Genomic DNA, 16970 nt, shown 5'->3' on the forward strand with positions numbered 1-16970 from the left:
AAGGTGTGAAAAGCTACCGTTTCTGTGTGCATACTTTGTGATTATGTCGTCAAAGAAAAAGTCACAACTTCTAGGGTCCATTTTTCCAAGTTGGGAACATCGAGGGAACATCGCTTTAAGAGCATGGTCTGATTTTCAGTTGCATTGGTGATTATGTAGCTAAATTCTCTTGTGTTGCTAGTCAAAGGGAGTGAGAGGGATAAGTATACTCGTTGTTGCACGCTCAGGTGTTGCATGTTCAATATTGAATTACCGACTTGCCAAACACGCTCATTTGCAGGGGCGTTTGATTGCATACATGCTTGTTTCACTTGTTGCCTTGTCCACCTTTGTCATGTATGATGTACAGTTGCTGCAGCTCCATGTGGGTTCAAGACGAACTGGTTGTCTATATTAGCTCCCCAGAGCTTGGACACTGTTGGGTTGAAGTTGTTCGTTGAAGATGTCTTTAGGATGTCTTTTGATGAAGAGGGTGGGTTGGACAATGTTGCTTCGCAAGGCCTCAATGTAATGTTCCTCAAACAACGACAATGTGTCAAGGAACGACTCCAAGTCGTTGAATTGTGTGGTACCATTTTCCAAAGCCAACGGAATTTTTTTGAAGTTGTTTATTGCTACTCTTGTAACTTCGTTGCTTGGCAATGGAAACATCACCTTTGTGCTACACATGGGTGGCCTGGGAAAATGAAAACGGCAATTGTCGCCTCTTTTTCTACAAGTGTTTATGTGCTTGTGTTATTGGATGTCTTTGGGCTCACAAGAAAACTTAGAGATGTCTATGGTTATAAACTTGTCACTGAAATTATATATCTCTCCATTTGTGGCTTCCCCATACACTGGCACATCCTGATTCCACAACAAGCCGTGGTCACGCTGGCTGTCGCGATTTTGAAACTCTGTGACAAAGAAGAAATCCACAACTTTGCCGAGGATTGTTGGGTCTCGCTTGAGGAGACATTTCATAGCTTGGAACCTATGGACATAGTATCTCGCCGTTGCTAATTTTATTAAAGCTTCGTGCCTCGTTGTTTGTGGGACGGAAAAGTTTGTGTAAACATGCAACGAGGGGCTCCCATGTTTTCTCAGCAGTTGAAACTCTGATGAAAAAAGTCGAGGGACTGAGTTGGCGCAGCATTGCAAAAAAGTTGTTCTTGAGCTTGTGCTTGTAGCCTACTGATGTGCCCATGCAGTTGAACTCGCAAAACCCAATGTTTGATTGGAGCAATCGCTCGATGTTGGTGTCTTGCACCACATCTTTAGCTAGAATAGATTGGCCGTGGAGCTTGCCTTTTCGCATGCAAACCCATGTTGAAGACAACATTTATGCAACCAAGATTTTCAATGTTTTGAAGAAAATGTTCTTTATGGAGCACGCAAATAGATGGTCCTTATTGATCAATTCCCAATGCGCTATGTCCTAGTGAGACGTGCAATGTGTACTGCCTTTGGTGTCCATAAAATATTATAGGGAAAGCAAGCTCCTCAATTTTTTATCTTTGAAAAATACTCAGAGGGCTGAAGCCTTCCAATGGAGCGACTGTTATAGTTTTGTTGTCATAATCCATGACCTGCTACGCTGTGTAAATCCCATGCACAAGTGTATCGGTCGCAAGGTCATATGCTTCCTTGTTGACACCAACATCGATGGGTGGGTGTTTGCAATAATCTCTGTGCGCATTGGATGTGTTCAACCCACATTGGATTCAAGCTCACTTTGTGCTCACGATAGAGCGAGGTCTAAAGAAGCTCGTGTAAAGCTTTCATGGTGAGTGTGGGATGCACAAGACCACTCAGATAGTTGTGCACATAAGACAGCTTGCGCTTCATCACAACCATCACTGTTGCACTATCGCTCAAAAAACGTGGGAGCACATGCTATGCTCTGTGCACATCAGTGAAAACATTCACAATTGCACCTCTAAAGTTGAACTGCCCGTCGTAGGTTCACTTGCATATTTGTGCTTGCAAAGGGTATTCGTATTGCAATGAGATGTATCTCAACTACATTCAACATACTTGTGTGGCGGGCTATGGGAGCCAAGGACATGTTTCGTAAAGAAAATCTTGGGACCAAACCTTTGCATGCTTGTCCATTACATGAAGAACAGATGAGCTTTCCCTCGCCTGTGTGTTTACAAGCTCTTGTCTCTCCAAAAAAAACTTGTACTTGTGACGAAAGACCTTTGAGTTTAGACCTAAAGCACAACGACCCACAACAAATGCAAGGAAAGGATGGTGTGTCGCTGATGCTTGTGAGGTATCGAAGAACTAAGGGACTAGCGTTCTGTTTGCTTATGCGGGTTGCTAGTTTGCGAGTTGTTTTTTGTTGCTTGTTGGGATGTTGTAGAGGCAAACTTGTGTGTGGGTTTGCTACCAATGCCCTTCTTGTGCAATAGACCCTTTTCAAGATGTTTTCCATGCAATACGCTTGATTTCCAAAGTGTTCATATAATAGCATGGAGACATTGTAAAGGAGTCAAACTTGCATTGGAAAGAAAAGCAAAATGATCAAACTTACACTGGAAAGGAATTTGCGAACTCAAATACATCTAGGCATTCGCCTCATATGCAGCTAGATATCTAGCACTATTAATTGTGAAACTGCCACTAGGCCTAATGCTAGAGAGTAAGGACCTCACATGGAGACCGTCCTCACTATACAAATCCAAGAAGGGGAGTAGTTAAATCCAAGCAGGTTGTCAACCTGAGAACCACGAGTCTACACCATGGCATTTGTCCCATCGCCTAAGAAGATACGCCCTTTCAACAATGGAGCTTTAGTTGCATGGTGAGGTGCCTTGCAACTATAGCAGAACCGTTTGAATGGGCCACGGCTAATGCGCACACCACCACCACATACACTGCACAAGTTGCACATTCAAATTTGTGAAGCGCAAGACTTCAGAGACCTGCACATCAATGGGGAAGGTTTAGTCAAGCTGTCACAAAAGAAAAACCATTGGAAAAGATAGAATCTTTTTACCTTTTGCCCATAGCCAAGTTTGGACACTTGACTCATGAATGCCTCTTGCAACTCGTCACGATGCTCTCCATCCGGCAACTCTACAAGAATAGTGAAGTCGTAGAAACCTAGGGTGTTCTTCGCTGTCATGTAGGAACAATTCATCATGGTGTACGTGACAATGCCATAGTCATTTGGTGTACATGACAATGCCATAGTCATTGTACTCTTGAACCAAGCGAGTGAGGACTTTACATTCACCTACAAACAATAACTACATGAAGGAGCTTGTAAGAAAGGCTTCAAATGAAAAAAGAAAAACATAGCTAGTCAATCACAATGGCACGATCTTCATTGTGTGGTCCATCGGCTATGACTATTTGGTTTGATCCACCATTAGGGTTGACTTTGATGTTGACAAAGCTTATGGTGCCTACTACAGTGGAGATGGTGTCTCTCTTCATACTAAACAACTCTATTGCTGAAGGGACAAACAAGCATATGGATTTTTCCCTCCACCACCAAGCCTTTCTAATTCTGGGACCAAGGCCTTTTGCTATGAGGCTTCAAGAAGATGCTGTTGCAAGCTAACCTCATGCTCGTCGAATGTGTTGTCATGCCCATGAAATGAACCTTGCTTGTCAGAAGAAACCTTGCTTGTGTTGCAAGCAAAGAGTTGCATTTTTCATTTTAGGACATTAGGGGATGGTGGGAATGTACAACTACACTCTATCTGAAGACCCTCTACTGAATTGCGTAACAATTGTGTACCAACTTTGTATTAAGCATTCTTTGTTTTAAGTGTGACTACTTTCCATGGTTTCATGTCCAAATTGATGGTAAGACATTCAATATGTTTGGTGGAAATAAATTGATCTTTTTTATACATAATTAGAGAGTTGTTTGAAACTCGGTTGCTCAAAGTGCACACTTTTCTTGCTGCAAGAACCACTTCCAAGTTTGTTAAAAAGAGTTGTATGCCAGGGTCACAATTAAAAAACTTTTCATGTTTTTCATGAATCCAAAAGTAAACAGGGCGACAAAGACCCGGTTTTGGGTGGGGAGTTTCCTCTTCAATGATCAAGGCTCTCATTGCCAATGCATGGCAATGTGTATGCACCCCTCGTGCGCCAAGGGCCTTATTATTCAGGCTTGGGCAGGCGGGGCTTTGGTGTGCTAACACCCTTAGTAAAAGGGGTGACCCCCTTCTTTCTTCAAGCTTTTAAGCCAGAACACAACTATATAGTTTTCGAACTTACTTTTGAAATCCTTTTGGAAAAAACTACATAATCCAAGAAAGCTGACACAAGCAACTTGTTTCTGAACTTAAATTTGAGTTTCTCTCCATAACTCATTTACGAAGTTAATTTTGAATTAGAATGAATTTGATAGATGTGCCTGATAGATGTGTGAGAAATAGACACAATTTTTAAAGAGGAGTTGTCTCTGCAAGAACGGATCTCAAGGCTAGCGTCCCCAAAAGTTGAAGCTACAATGGCATCCATTCTTGCATTCCAAGAGGAGTTGTCTCTGCAAGAGGAATATGGATCTCAAGGCTAGAGTCCCCAAAAGTTGAAGCTACAATGGCATCCATTCTTGCATTCCCATGGGGAATTGCCCCTATGGAATTTCACATTCATTGATTTTCCTTTTCTACCAATTTGCCTCATCTTTTCTCCTTTGTAAGAAAGAAACATCCTAAATTATATTCAAAAGCAAAGCTTTGGCAACTATCTCAGTTGTTGCTGCAAATCTTATCATTCAAGTTTTACAGCCAAGTGTCCCAACAAACGACCAAACTATAAACAAGAGAGGTCAAATTCCACATGAGCACCCAAATCAATGCATGCTTGATTCAAGAGAGAAACTCAGCAGGATTCAAAACATACACAAAGAAGCGTTAAAAGTCAAGCTTAATAATATCTTGGATTATGCCACAATAATCATCCATGGTTCCATTGGCTCCCTCAAAGCTAGCAATGATGTTGCAATCTTGTGTGTTTCTCTTATCATCAATCTGTTGTGTCCGAAAATGCTTGCCCTCATACCATATAGCATTAAACATAGTACACTACACCAAGACAAAATCAATTGAATAAGCAATCTAAATTGTTAAAAGCTCCTAACTTATGCAAAATATTCTCAAATTACAAAAATTTTGAACTCAAAAAGGGGCCCTTTGGAGAATTACTAAAATATTAGAGGCTTGGATAAGGGAATATGGTGTCCATGAAGGAGATTATGCCATGTGGACTTCTCTGTAACAGAGGCTCCCCAAATCTAGGGGAAATTTCAAATTTTTTTCAAAATACCCCAAAAAACATCATTGGTGGTTCGCAATAAAAATTATCTTTGGTAGGCCTGCCCTAACCATGTTAGGCCTCCTTGTTTTCCTCCCATGGCAAACTATCCCCTAGCTAGAACTATGCTCACGTTTTCCATTTGGTTCAACCATTTGGCCCAAACTTTGACTTCCTAACCAGCTCTCTCCCTATTCTCTCTCTTCCAAACATTTCAAACATTCATTCCCGCCACTTTCTAGCAGCTCGTTTCAAAATATATTCTTTCCACTCTTGCTTAGTCATTCTCTCTCCTCTTTGCTCACGTTTTTCTTCCACATTCGAAAATCTCTCAGAGAAACTTCTGTCCAAGCTCTGTTCATCCCTCTTCTCTTCCATTCATTCTCTACTTCTTTCACTCTCTCTTAGAAACCAAAGTTGTGACCTAAATCTGCTTGGAAGGAGTGATAAAAATGGGTGTTCTCTCATTTTCGATTCTTTCCTCTCCCTTTTGGAGTATAGAGAGTCAACTCCTGAAGTTGCAACCTAAATCTGCTCGGAAGGAGTGAGAAAAACGGGTGTTCTATCATTTTCGGCTCTTTCTCTACCTTTTTGGAGTATATAGAGTCAACTTCAAAAGAACGAACACATACTTTCCAAGTAATGAAGTGATTTCGCCTTGAAAGTTTTGTTTGTATTGTAAGAAAATAATACAACGTCTATGCTCAACAGATAATAGGATCTTGTATGCAAGAGAGAAAACCAGATAGTATGGAGAATAAAAAATTTGATTACTGTAGAACCGATACAATAGATGGCGCTGCCTCCCAGCCGTGTGCTCCTGTGAAAGAAGCTTCGATGGTGATCTAGAAACAGTAGAGGATGGAGGCTGGATGCTAAGGAATCAGGGTTGCTGTAGCCAGTGATGATGATATGGGCTTCACGGGCTCGCTCTTATATAGCCACCAGTCATAGTCGGTTGGACCCAATATGGTGACCGACCCAGTCTGCCCAAAACAGTCGACTGGGGGTCGGTCCTGAAATAGGCCACCGACCACACAATAGAACCGGTGCGCAAAATAGAGCAACAAACCTACGGTTACTGTTCGGCCCACAACCATCCGGGATCATCTGGACCTCCAAACGGGCCCCGCAACCCGAGAGTGGGCTGCCCCGGGAAAAGCTCTGTCTACCCTCAGTGCGGTCAGTCATGGGATGCCTTCCCGCACTTGCATGTAGCCTTGTTGGCAGTGTGCCAACTCCGTCCAGCCATCAGGCCACACATGGCCCCCATATGGTGTAAACAAGGACCTACCGGATAACCGAGCTACTCAAATGCCTTCTCCTCATATGGGGGGCTTACAAGTAGAGTTAGCTGGTTCCCGCGTAGTTACACGAGAGTGGAGCATTGATATCTAACATGTATTAAGTAGATGCGTTTTTGTATCACACTTTGTCTATATGTTTGTTACAAGAGACAGGGAAGAGAGAGAGATTGAGGTAGATGATATTTAAAACTACAAGACGATTTTTGACATTTTTTTCTTCACTGGTATAGGAGGGATAGATAGAGGAAGAGAGAGAGAAAGAGAGAGAGAGAGAGAGAGAGAGAGAGAGAGAGAGAGAGAGAGAGAGAGATTATTTCAAACTACTATGTTGTTTTCTATTTGAGGGGATGAGTGAGGGAGAGAGACATAAAATAGTCTTTTTTTTCTTCATTAGTATAGGAGGGATAGATAGAGGAAGGGGGAGAGAGAGAGAGAGAGAGAGAGAGAGAGAGAGATTATATTTGAAACTGTTATGTTTTTTTATCTGTTTTAGGAGATAAGTGAGGGAGAGAGATAGAAAATAGTCATTTTTTTCTTTGCTAGTATAGGAGGGGTAGATAGAGGAAGGGAAAAGAGAGAGAGAGATTATATTTTGAACTGCTATGTTTTCTTCTGTTGAGGGGATGATTGAGGGAGAGAGACAGAGATTATATTTCAAACTGCTAGGTTTTAGAAGTATTTGAGAACGAAGGAAGAAAAAGAGATCCTAATCAAAGAGTTTTGGGAGGGAGAGAGAGAGTGATTTGATATTGATAATGTTTTCTTTGTTTGTGGAGAAATAGAGCAAGAAGAGAGCATATCATAAACTAAGTATTTCAACAAAATTGATGTTTGTTTATGTGAGGGGTACCTTGGAAGACAGACTAAGAGAGAGAGAGAAGTATTCTATGTTTTCTGTAATAATATTTTGTTTGTTTTTGTGAGAGGTTTAGTTAATGGAGAGAGAGAGAGAGAGAGAGAGAGAGAGAGAGAGACTTGCAAAGAAAGAGAAAGAAAGGGATAGAGAAAGAGAGCATAGAAGATATAAATTTGGAGAAAGAGCTATTTTAATCATATGGTACAGGGGCAGAAACTATGGAAGTAGAAAATGATAGATATAGAAGTAGTTTACAGTCTGTTGTATTGAAGAATGTTAAGGTTGAGCATGGGGAATGGATTCCTCAGCTCTACAGGAAATATTATTGGATCACAATGCAACCCACTAATCGTGGGTGCTACAAAGTGGGTCGGAAGGATGCAATGGACATCTCCAAGCATTGGAAGGGAAGGATCTTAGATTTTGAAAATTCTCCTAGCAACATTAACACAGTGACATAGGTATATATTCAGCACATTGTCTTTACCCATGTAAACATATACGTGCATCCGAATGCAGGACTTCCATATCGTAGGCCCAATTGTAAGTTTTTCAAAGTGTACTAGTACTTCATTTGCTTTTTCAAGTATTTGCATTTATTTGGGGACTTTGACACAACTGTCTTATGCCTTGTATTTGTTTTACAGACTTATATCCATCTACTTACAAAGAGTGGGAGCCTGCAGCATGTGTAACTGGGGTGTTGCATGTCCTTCATGTTGAGATCGAGAGTCTTCAGTATGAAGGTGGCACACCATCACTATGACTGAATGTTCATTGTGCCATATGAAGAAGGATAGTATGGTAGATTAGAATCTCTTCCCTTGCCCTCTTTTGATAGTCCAGGGATGGAGATAAGTGAATCATATAGAAATAGAATGTTTAATGATGTGAGAAATGCTATGAAGCCAACTATTGGTGGAAGAAATGCTCAGTTGAGCTAGTTTCTTCCATTTCCATGTTTTTTTAATTTCTTTGTAAGTTGTAGGCAATTAAGGAAAACAAAGATTACTTACACTTGCAAGAGCTTAGAAATGGACTGGCTGTTTGAGCTATTTGACAATGATGGACCACAAGAACATGTCATGTTGAAGATTTAGTACAATGCCGATTGAACACTTCAGATATGACATTTCGGTGAGAAAATCTTACAATTCTTGTTTGTATAAAAAATGATCTAGAAAACAATAATCTTTACAACACCCACATTCCTTGCACTTGGACTCCAATACACAGCATCGCAAGATAATTTCAAATAGGAAAGAACAAGTTAAACACCGTGACAAAACACCAATTTCCTATACAACCTACGGTGGCAAGAACAATTCATCGTTCCCAAGGACTCTCCATGGAGACACTTTCTTTTGACCCATCTTTTATCAAAACACATGGCTTGACCTACACAGCTCTCTCATGTATTCAAAATCCACAAAACCTTTACATTGTTAACAAATTAGAAAGTAAACATATCAAAGTCGATAAAAATGTACTCAAAGAGATAGAGTGACTTTGAACGGAATGACAATGGACACTTAATCAAAAGGATTTCACAAGCTGTGATTCAAACAATGACACTTTGCAATCACTAAACACAAGGTCACTGAAAGCCCATATTGAAGACATTATTGCAGACAAGAGCATCCAAAGCACCACAATTATGTGCCTTCAAGGACTACACAACGACACATCTGCAACTATTCCCTTGCCAGGATTCATTGTATTGGAGAGAAAGACAGGCATAAGCATAGCTACTTGCTACAAAAACATTGTTGAGCTAATCCATGAGAAATACATTTTTAATAGAGGTTGCTAATGCCTTCTCACAAAATTCACAACAACATCCAACAAAATATTTATAGATGTTAAGAAACTATCTAATGTGTTGTATGTTCCATAAATCAAGATAAATTTTCTATCAGTTGCTTCCATAACTGACCTTGACCATGAGGTGAGGTTCAACAAGATAGAAGCAAAAATTCTGGATAGTGCTGGCAATCTTGTTGGCACAGGAGTAAGGAGGAACAACCTGTATGAGCTAAGTGCCCTTATAGCCACTGCTGGAGTGGGCATAAGTAGACTTTGGCACGAAAGATTCAGCCACATCGGATTTGCAGTGCTGAAGGAGATGCAGAAGCAACGTATGCTTGCTCACTTACCTGCAGTAGTAGAAATCAAAGAACTGTGTGAAGCTTGCATGATGGGCAAGCAACAGAGAAAGGCATTCCCACAAGAAAGCAAGAATAGAGCAAACGCTCCTCTAGAGTTGGTGCATGTTAATTTGTGCGGTAAGATGCCTACATAGGCCTTGGGGGGATCTTCCTATTTTTTATTAATCGTCGACGACTATAGTAGGAAGATGTGGGTGTACTTTCTTCGCGAAAAGGCTTAAGCTTTTGGTAAATTGAAAGAATGGCTACAACTTGTTGAAAATGAAACAGTGTGAGAAAAGTGAAGAAAATCAGATCGGATGGTGGTGGTGAGTTTGTTTCTACAGAGTTTGGAGATTTTTGCAAGAGCAAAGGGATCAAGCGACAAACGCCGACATCACATAGGCCTCAACAAAATTATGTTGTTGAACACCGAATGTGGACCACCGTGGAGATGGGGAGGTGTATGTTGAAAGGTGTTGCACTGCCAAACCACTTTTGGGCTGAGGCTGTCAATACTGCGATCTACATCCTTAATCACAGCTATACAAAGGCACTCAAAGGTAAAACACCACATGAGGCTTATAGTGGTAAGAAGCCATTTGTCTCCCACTTCAGAACGTTTGGGTGTGAATGCTATGCGCATGTACCAGACAAAGAGAGAAACAAGCTATAACAAAAAAGCACCAAATGTATCTTCTTAGGCTACATGCAGTGGAGGCAGAGAAGAGATCTTCTACTTTATCATCAAGCGAAGAGGTAATTCACTATGGACTTGTCCCAAGAGCTATAAAGGAGGAGGAAATATCAGATGATCAAGGTATAAGTCACCAACCTGTTGTTACACCACCAGAATAGTCATTTTCGTGATGGGTAAGGCAGCTCTATGACCATGATAACCAGATGCCTATGTCTGTTGAGCAGCTTGCAGATGGACCAAGCCAATCTTAGAGAATCAAGGAGCAAAGGAGGGCTGATGGCTAAGATTATTGCAGAAGTAAAGGAGCATGTGAGTTTGGAGAAAGCACTTGTAGACCGAGATTGGAAAAATGCTATGCAAGTAGAATATGACAACATCATGAAGAATGAAACTTGGGAGCTGGTAGATCAACCACCTAACAGAGGGGTTATTGGCACCAAGTGGGTTTGGAAGGTAAAGTACAAGGTCAATGGGACTTTGGAAAAGTACAAAGCCAGATTGGTTACACAAGGATTTTTGCAAGTTGAAGGGTTTGATTTTCAGGAATCTTTCGCTCCGACTGCCAGAATGACCACTATTCACATAGTACTATCACTGGCTGCTCATAAGAAATGGCCAGTTTATCAAATGGATGTTAAATCAGAATTCTTGAATGGTGACCTCAAGGAGGAGGTGTACATGGCTCGGCCACCAAGGTTTGAGGCCCCCATTCTAAGAACAAGGTATGCAAGCTGAAAAAGGCTTTGTACGGGCTGAAACAGGCCCCAAGAGCATGGTACCAATGGATAGACAAATTCTTTCATAAATTAAACTTCAAAAGATGTGCCTCAGATGCTAACTTGTATGTGTACAGGAAAGGTGGAAAATCTGCTATTATTGTTCTATATGTGGATGATCTCCTTATTACAGGTGACTATGAAGACATGATCCAGCAGACTAGAAAGGCGTTGAGCATAGAGTTTGAGATGACAAACTTAGGCTTGATGCACTACTGTTTGGGGATTGAAGTCTAGCAAGAGCCAAGCAAGATCTTCATCTCTCAACAGAAATATGCAAGGGAGATCTTGAAGGCGTTTGGTATGTCCGAGTGCAAGGAGATAGCTACACCTATGGAGGTAAATGCGAGGCTGTCTATGGAGGATGCCTCACCACCAACAGACATCGAGAGGTACATGAAGTTGGTCAATAGTCTCATCTATCTGTGCAACACCAAACCGGACATTAGTTTTGCTATGGGTGTTTTGAGCAAGTTCTCCAATAAGCCCCGGGAGAATCATTGGAATGCAGGGATGCAGGTGCTCAGGTATATGAAGGGCACTATTGATTATGGCATCAGTTATGGTACGTGAAGTTGCTTGGCTGGTCATAATGACTTAGATTGGTGGGCTGGAGATTTTGATTCCAGGAAATCAGTTTCTGGATATTTTTTCTCTTCAGGTTCAGGTATCTTCTCTTGGATCAGTAAGAAACAACCAACAATGGCATTATCCTCTATCGAGGCTGAGTACAAGGTAGCATGTTTTACTGCATGTGAAGCAGTGTGGCTGAGGAGGATCTTATGGCACATGGGAGTGCAAGAGGATGAGGCAACTGTGCTGAGGTGCGACAATCAAAGTTGCATGGCCATTGCTAAAAATCCAGTGTTTCATGTGCGCACAAAACATATAGAGATTCAATATCACTATGTGCGTGATTTGATCGAGGACGGGATAGTGGAATTGGTCTACTGTCCAACAGAGCAAGATGGAGCAAATATCTTCACCAAGGCACTTGGGAAGGATCAGCTTCAGTGTCATCTTCAGAGACTCGCCATTGGGCCGAGAAGGTAGTTCACCTATGGGTGGACATTGAGGGGAGGTGTTAGATATGCTCAATGCCCCACCCTCCTGGTAACCACCAGTGGTCCAAGGTGCTCAAGTTGTAAGGCCCCCATATGAGGAGAAGCCATGTGTGAGCTCGGGACACTAGATGGCTGACTTGCATGTCAGATGAGGTCTATCAATGAGACCATTGATGGTAGAAAGGTGACCTATGTGAGTCTAGCCTATGGGCTAGGCAGGGTCGGTAAGCTGGTAGCACAACGAGGCACATTGTCTTGATTGTGTGGGAGCCCCTTGCTCTCATGAAGGTATAGGAAATATTCTCTAAATATTCCATGGACGACTAGTCGATTCCATTGACTAGGTTGACTAGTCGGCTCCACTGACTACGTTGATCCACCGACTACCGCCCTCATAGCTATAAAGAGGCGACCTTCCCAGTCCATTGCATCAGATCAGATCAGATCTTCTAGCTAGTAGCTCTTCACCTAGTATCTATCTAGATCGCCATCTAAGCTCCACTGTTGGAGTGCACGGGTGGACGGAGCCATCATCTGTACTACACTGACCAAGTTGACTAGTCGGCTCCACAGACTACGTTGATCCGACTACCGCCCTCATAGTTATAAAGAGGCACCTTCCCAGTCCATTGTATCAGATTAGATCTTCTAGCTAGTAGCTCTTCACCTAGTATCTGTCTAGATTGCCATCTAAGCTCCACTGTGGGAGCGCACGGGTGGACGGAGCCATCATCTGTACTACATCAGTATTGAAGGAAAATTTTTTTCATCTCCAGTTTGCTATGTACTCTCTATTCTTTATTCAGTTTTTGTTCCGCTGCGCCGTGTAATTTAACAGATTATATATGCGGGATGTAGAGATATATATGTGGGAGTTAAGGCAGATATATGAGTACGAAAGGTGGCAAAGAAATAATCAATAGCTCCACCCTTATGTCCAAATAGAGTACTAGGGAACGGCAAAGAAATTAATGGGAACAGCAAGGGGGTCACTGAGGTGATCTCGTCCAAATTGCTGGATTAGAGAAGAAGACGGCCGAACAATGGCTAGATTTAATTGGGAGCAAGTACTGGCAGGCATGGATGAAAGAAACGACAGCTCCTCGAGACCCAAAAATCTAAGAATTCAAGGGAGTCTCCTTGTTAAGAGATGTGACGAACTAAAACACTCTACCCAAGACACTGAATAGGAGGAAGAAGCATGATTGCATAGCGTGCAGATTCTGAGAAGACCTCCTGGTGAACTCGAGTGAAACGTTGGGCTCGCACAACGAGAGGAGGAGCAGGAAGGTACTCCAAGCAGAGAAAGGACAATGGACCTCCCTCAGGTAAGCTAATACTGATATCACGTGGGCAAACGAACCAAGCCGTATATTTTTCCCCGCACGAAAACATCGAGGTATTATAGGCAAGGGGAGACTGAGTGTCGGTGCCTTCTTCATGCTCGATCGCGCTCGGAGCTAATGATGTAACTAGAGTTGGTGAATGTGGGTTCACTGAAGATCTACAGGGTCTTAGAGGTTTTCCAAAGCAGGAGCAGGGAGAGTGTTAATATTGTGTAGGAAACTCCATGTATAGAGCACCCCGCTTGCAAGGTAGAGAACCACGATGGTTCTCGGCTCTGATATGCTGTCCCTATCCCTATATACATGAAAGAGGAAGGATGTACTGTGCTGTTAGCTTACTGAGTATCATTATCGGGTGAATACTACATGCATAATGATTTCTCTTTGTTTTAACGCTATAGTACTCCAACTGATACTATGTATATAACTCCTCCTCCATTCTTTAACGTCATATTTCTCTATGATGTTCGAGGACGACACTAGCCCGAGGAGGACTTGGAGTAGAAATGATTGTCTATGCTGAGGCAGTATTGGGGAGCTTAGAGCTAGATTTAAGACGCCAAGTAGACAACGCCAAGTAGACACGACTACTCCTTCCATGGTAGGCTAGGCTCATCTAAATGAAGCAGATACCGTGCCCCCATTATTTCGAACAAAGTATTGTTTTTCCAGTCGTTTGGTTTACATATACAATGTATGAAGTACTGAATGGAAAAGCTAGGAGAGAACATGGATAATCGGATGCTTAGGGAGGAGGGCATATCATTGGCCCCAGGATACCCCAGAACCCATGGGACCCTTCCTACCTTGTCAGGAATACCTGTGCAAGATTTTAGGGAAGTATACAAGAGAATATGACCCCTTGCGAATTAACATGGATAGTGAATAATGATCCCTTCCTCTTATTGTGGCCATACACTAGTCTAACATAGTATATGGTGAGGTTGCCACTAAGAGAGCCCTTCAGTTTTACTTAGATTCAAGTATATTGGTATGAGAAATAGATAAATACATCAATTACATTTAGTTGATAGTCAAATTATTTATATAGCAGCCATCTCCTCGAAAGAATAATGTGGAATAAGCTTGGAATAAAATGGTTCTATTAGTGAATATAGACTGGCAGATTTGGTACACTGGAAAATACAGGAACCACTTTTACTTCTAGCTTGTATTAGCAAGAATATTTATGTCCATTTAAGGATAATGGTTACTGCTAGTTATCGATTGTATTTAGATATTCAAATGTCACAATATGATTATGCAGAAATCATTGTTGTTTCTTATCTTGATCACCAAGAGTTTGTAATACCACTTGCTAAAGATTGTCATTGTCATTTATAGAATATCTTTGCTAACATTCAATGTATATTTGTTTTAACATTTACTAAGTACTTTTGGAATTTATGTGCCATGATGAGAATAAATGCAAGTTGAGTTGAGTGACATGGATAGCAACTGTGTCAGCATGGAGGCTTGCAGTCCCACATTAAAAGGTCCTAGTTCTAACTTGCCCTTTTTGTGGATGGATGTAGGTGAGTTGACATGCTTCTCAACCAGGTTTGCAGATGAATGGATTTGATTATCACACTTGCACACTAACTACCACTGGCGGATTGGAGGACCACATCCAAAATCTACTTTGGTATTAGTGGTTCTTCTTCTTCTTTTTTGTGAAAATTTGTGAATAGCACTAAGATTTTGAATATAAGACACTACTGCATATGGGTATACCATATCCATATCAATTTTGATATAACTCAGTAATCCCCAATTGTAACTAATTTTAGGCAGATTTTTAGAAGACATGTATATCCTTTTGCCCTAATGCTCAGCCCAAAAATTGAGTGCTTGGGGGTTTTTGAATATGATAGAGGAAGTTAACAAAATTGGAGTAGCTTACACTTCATTGCCAATCGATATATGGATGCTTACCCCACTAGTACTTTATATGGATGCTTATTCCACTAGTACTTTGAATTCTACAAAGATAAGATTGCTGTATTTTTTAAATATACACTTGGGTTTGTCAATATTGGGATGGATAGTGAATTTATGATACTAATTTTAGGTAGAAAGCTACATAAAATGAAGGGATGACCATTGGAGATATGATGGGTGGACAAAGAATAATTAAATAACTTGGCATGATGAAATATTTGAGGGCACATAGAGTATGATAAAGGATGGATTCTAAAATTTGTCAAATCAAAATATATGGGAATGATAAGAATAGTATTAGCAATATAGGTTGAACACACACTAGCCTAACCATTGTGAGATAAGAAAAATTCTCATGGGGGGAAGGGCTGGGGAAGAGGGGGGGGTGGGGAAGAGGGGGGGGGAAGGGAGAAGAGTAGGGAGCAGGAGGGGAGGGGAGGGGAGGGGGGGGAGGGGTCGAGGGGGGGGGCAGAGGGGGGGAGGGGTTCTGGCGGCGGAGGGAGGGGAGGGGAGGGGAGGAGGGGAGGGGAGGGCGGGGTTGAGGGGGGGAGGGGAGCGGAAGGAGAGAGATGAGAGAGAGAGAGAGAGAGAGAGAGAGAGAGAGAGAGAGAGAGGGAGAGGAGAGGAGGGAGCCGAAGGAGAGAGAGGGGAGAGGAGGGAGGGGAGTGAGAGAGAAAGTGAGGGGAGGGAGAGAGAAAGAGAGACTTACTAGAAGAAAGTATCAAGAAGAATGTTGAACACAAATTTGAATTCTTACAACTAAGAGTAGAACTATCATGAGCGAGATTTGTCGGAGATGTTGTGGATCAACATGGTTATGTGCTTTCATTTCCACAAGCTTGCAGGACATTCCCCTTGGGTCTGCATCATAGGCCCATTTGGAGAATACTTACAACTATGTTGCAGCCATTTGTTCCTGTTCCTCCACTATTTGTACAGGACAGATTACTGGACTGGAATCTGACTTCCTTATCTCTTGCTACCTGTCCACTTTCAATGCATAATCTGGCCTCCTCGATGGTTTACAGATTTCTTCTTCCACCACCATGGATTGATAAGCATGCCAACACTCTTTGGAATTTGGATAGGCCTTTATCTTGGTGGCAATCACAACTCAAGAAAATTTGGAAAGCTAAATTACCATTGAAACAGAGGCTTTTCTTTTGGAGATGTATAGTGGGAGCTTTTTCCATTGGGGCGAAATTGGCAGCACATCGCATTGCTTCCCCTTCCTGCCCCCGTTGCTCTCATCACTGAGAGACAGTTCCCCATTTGTTATGGTCTTGCCCGCACTCTCGGATATTGATCACTCATGTCTCTCATTTGCTGCGGCTTCCGTTTCCCTCTATCAGATTTGGGAAACTCTTCTGGACGTTTGGATGCTTCTCATCTCAGATGTCTCCATTCCTCCTTTTCTTTCACTGGGCTCGTTTTTGGGTTCTATGGACTATTTGGACACAGAGATTGCACTCTAGGATGGGACAACAGTTTCCTCAGGCATATACTTTCTTCAGAATGTCCCTCAAGCAATCTTTATATGACAGTTATGCTACGAGGGACTTGGATGCTAC

This window comes from Dipteris shenzhenensis, chromosome 17 (genome assembly GCF_047967505.1).
Source record: "Dipteris shenzhenensis isolate YYH24624 ecotype China chromosome 17, Dip_SZ_1.0, whole genome shotgun sequence".
In the NCBI taxonomy this organism is placed as follows: domain Eukaryota; kingdom Viridiplantae; phylum Streptophyta; class Polypodiopsida; order Gleicheniales; family Dipteridaceae; genus Dipteris; species Dipteris shenzhenensis.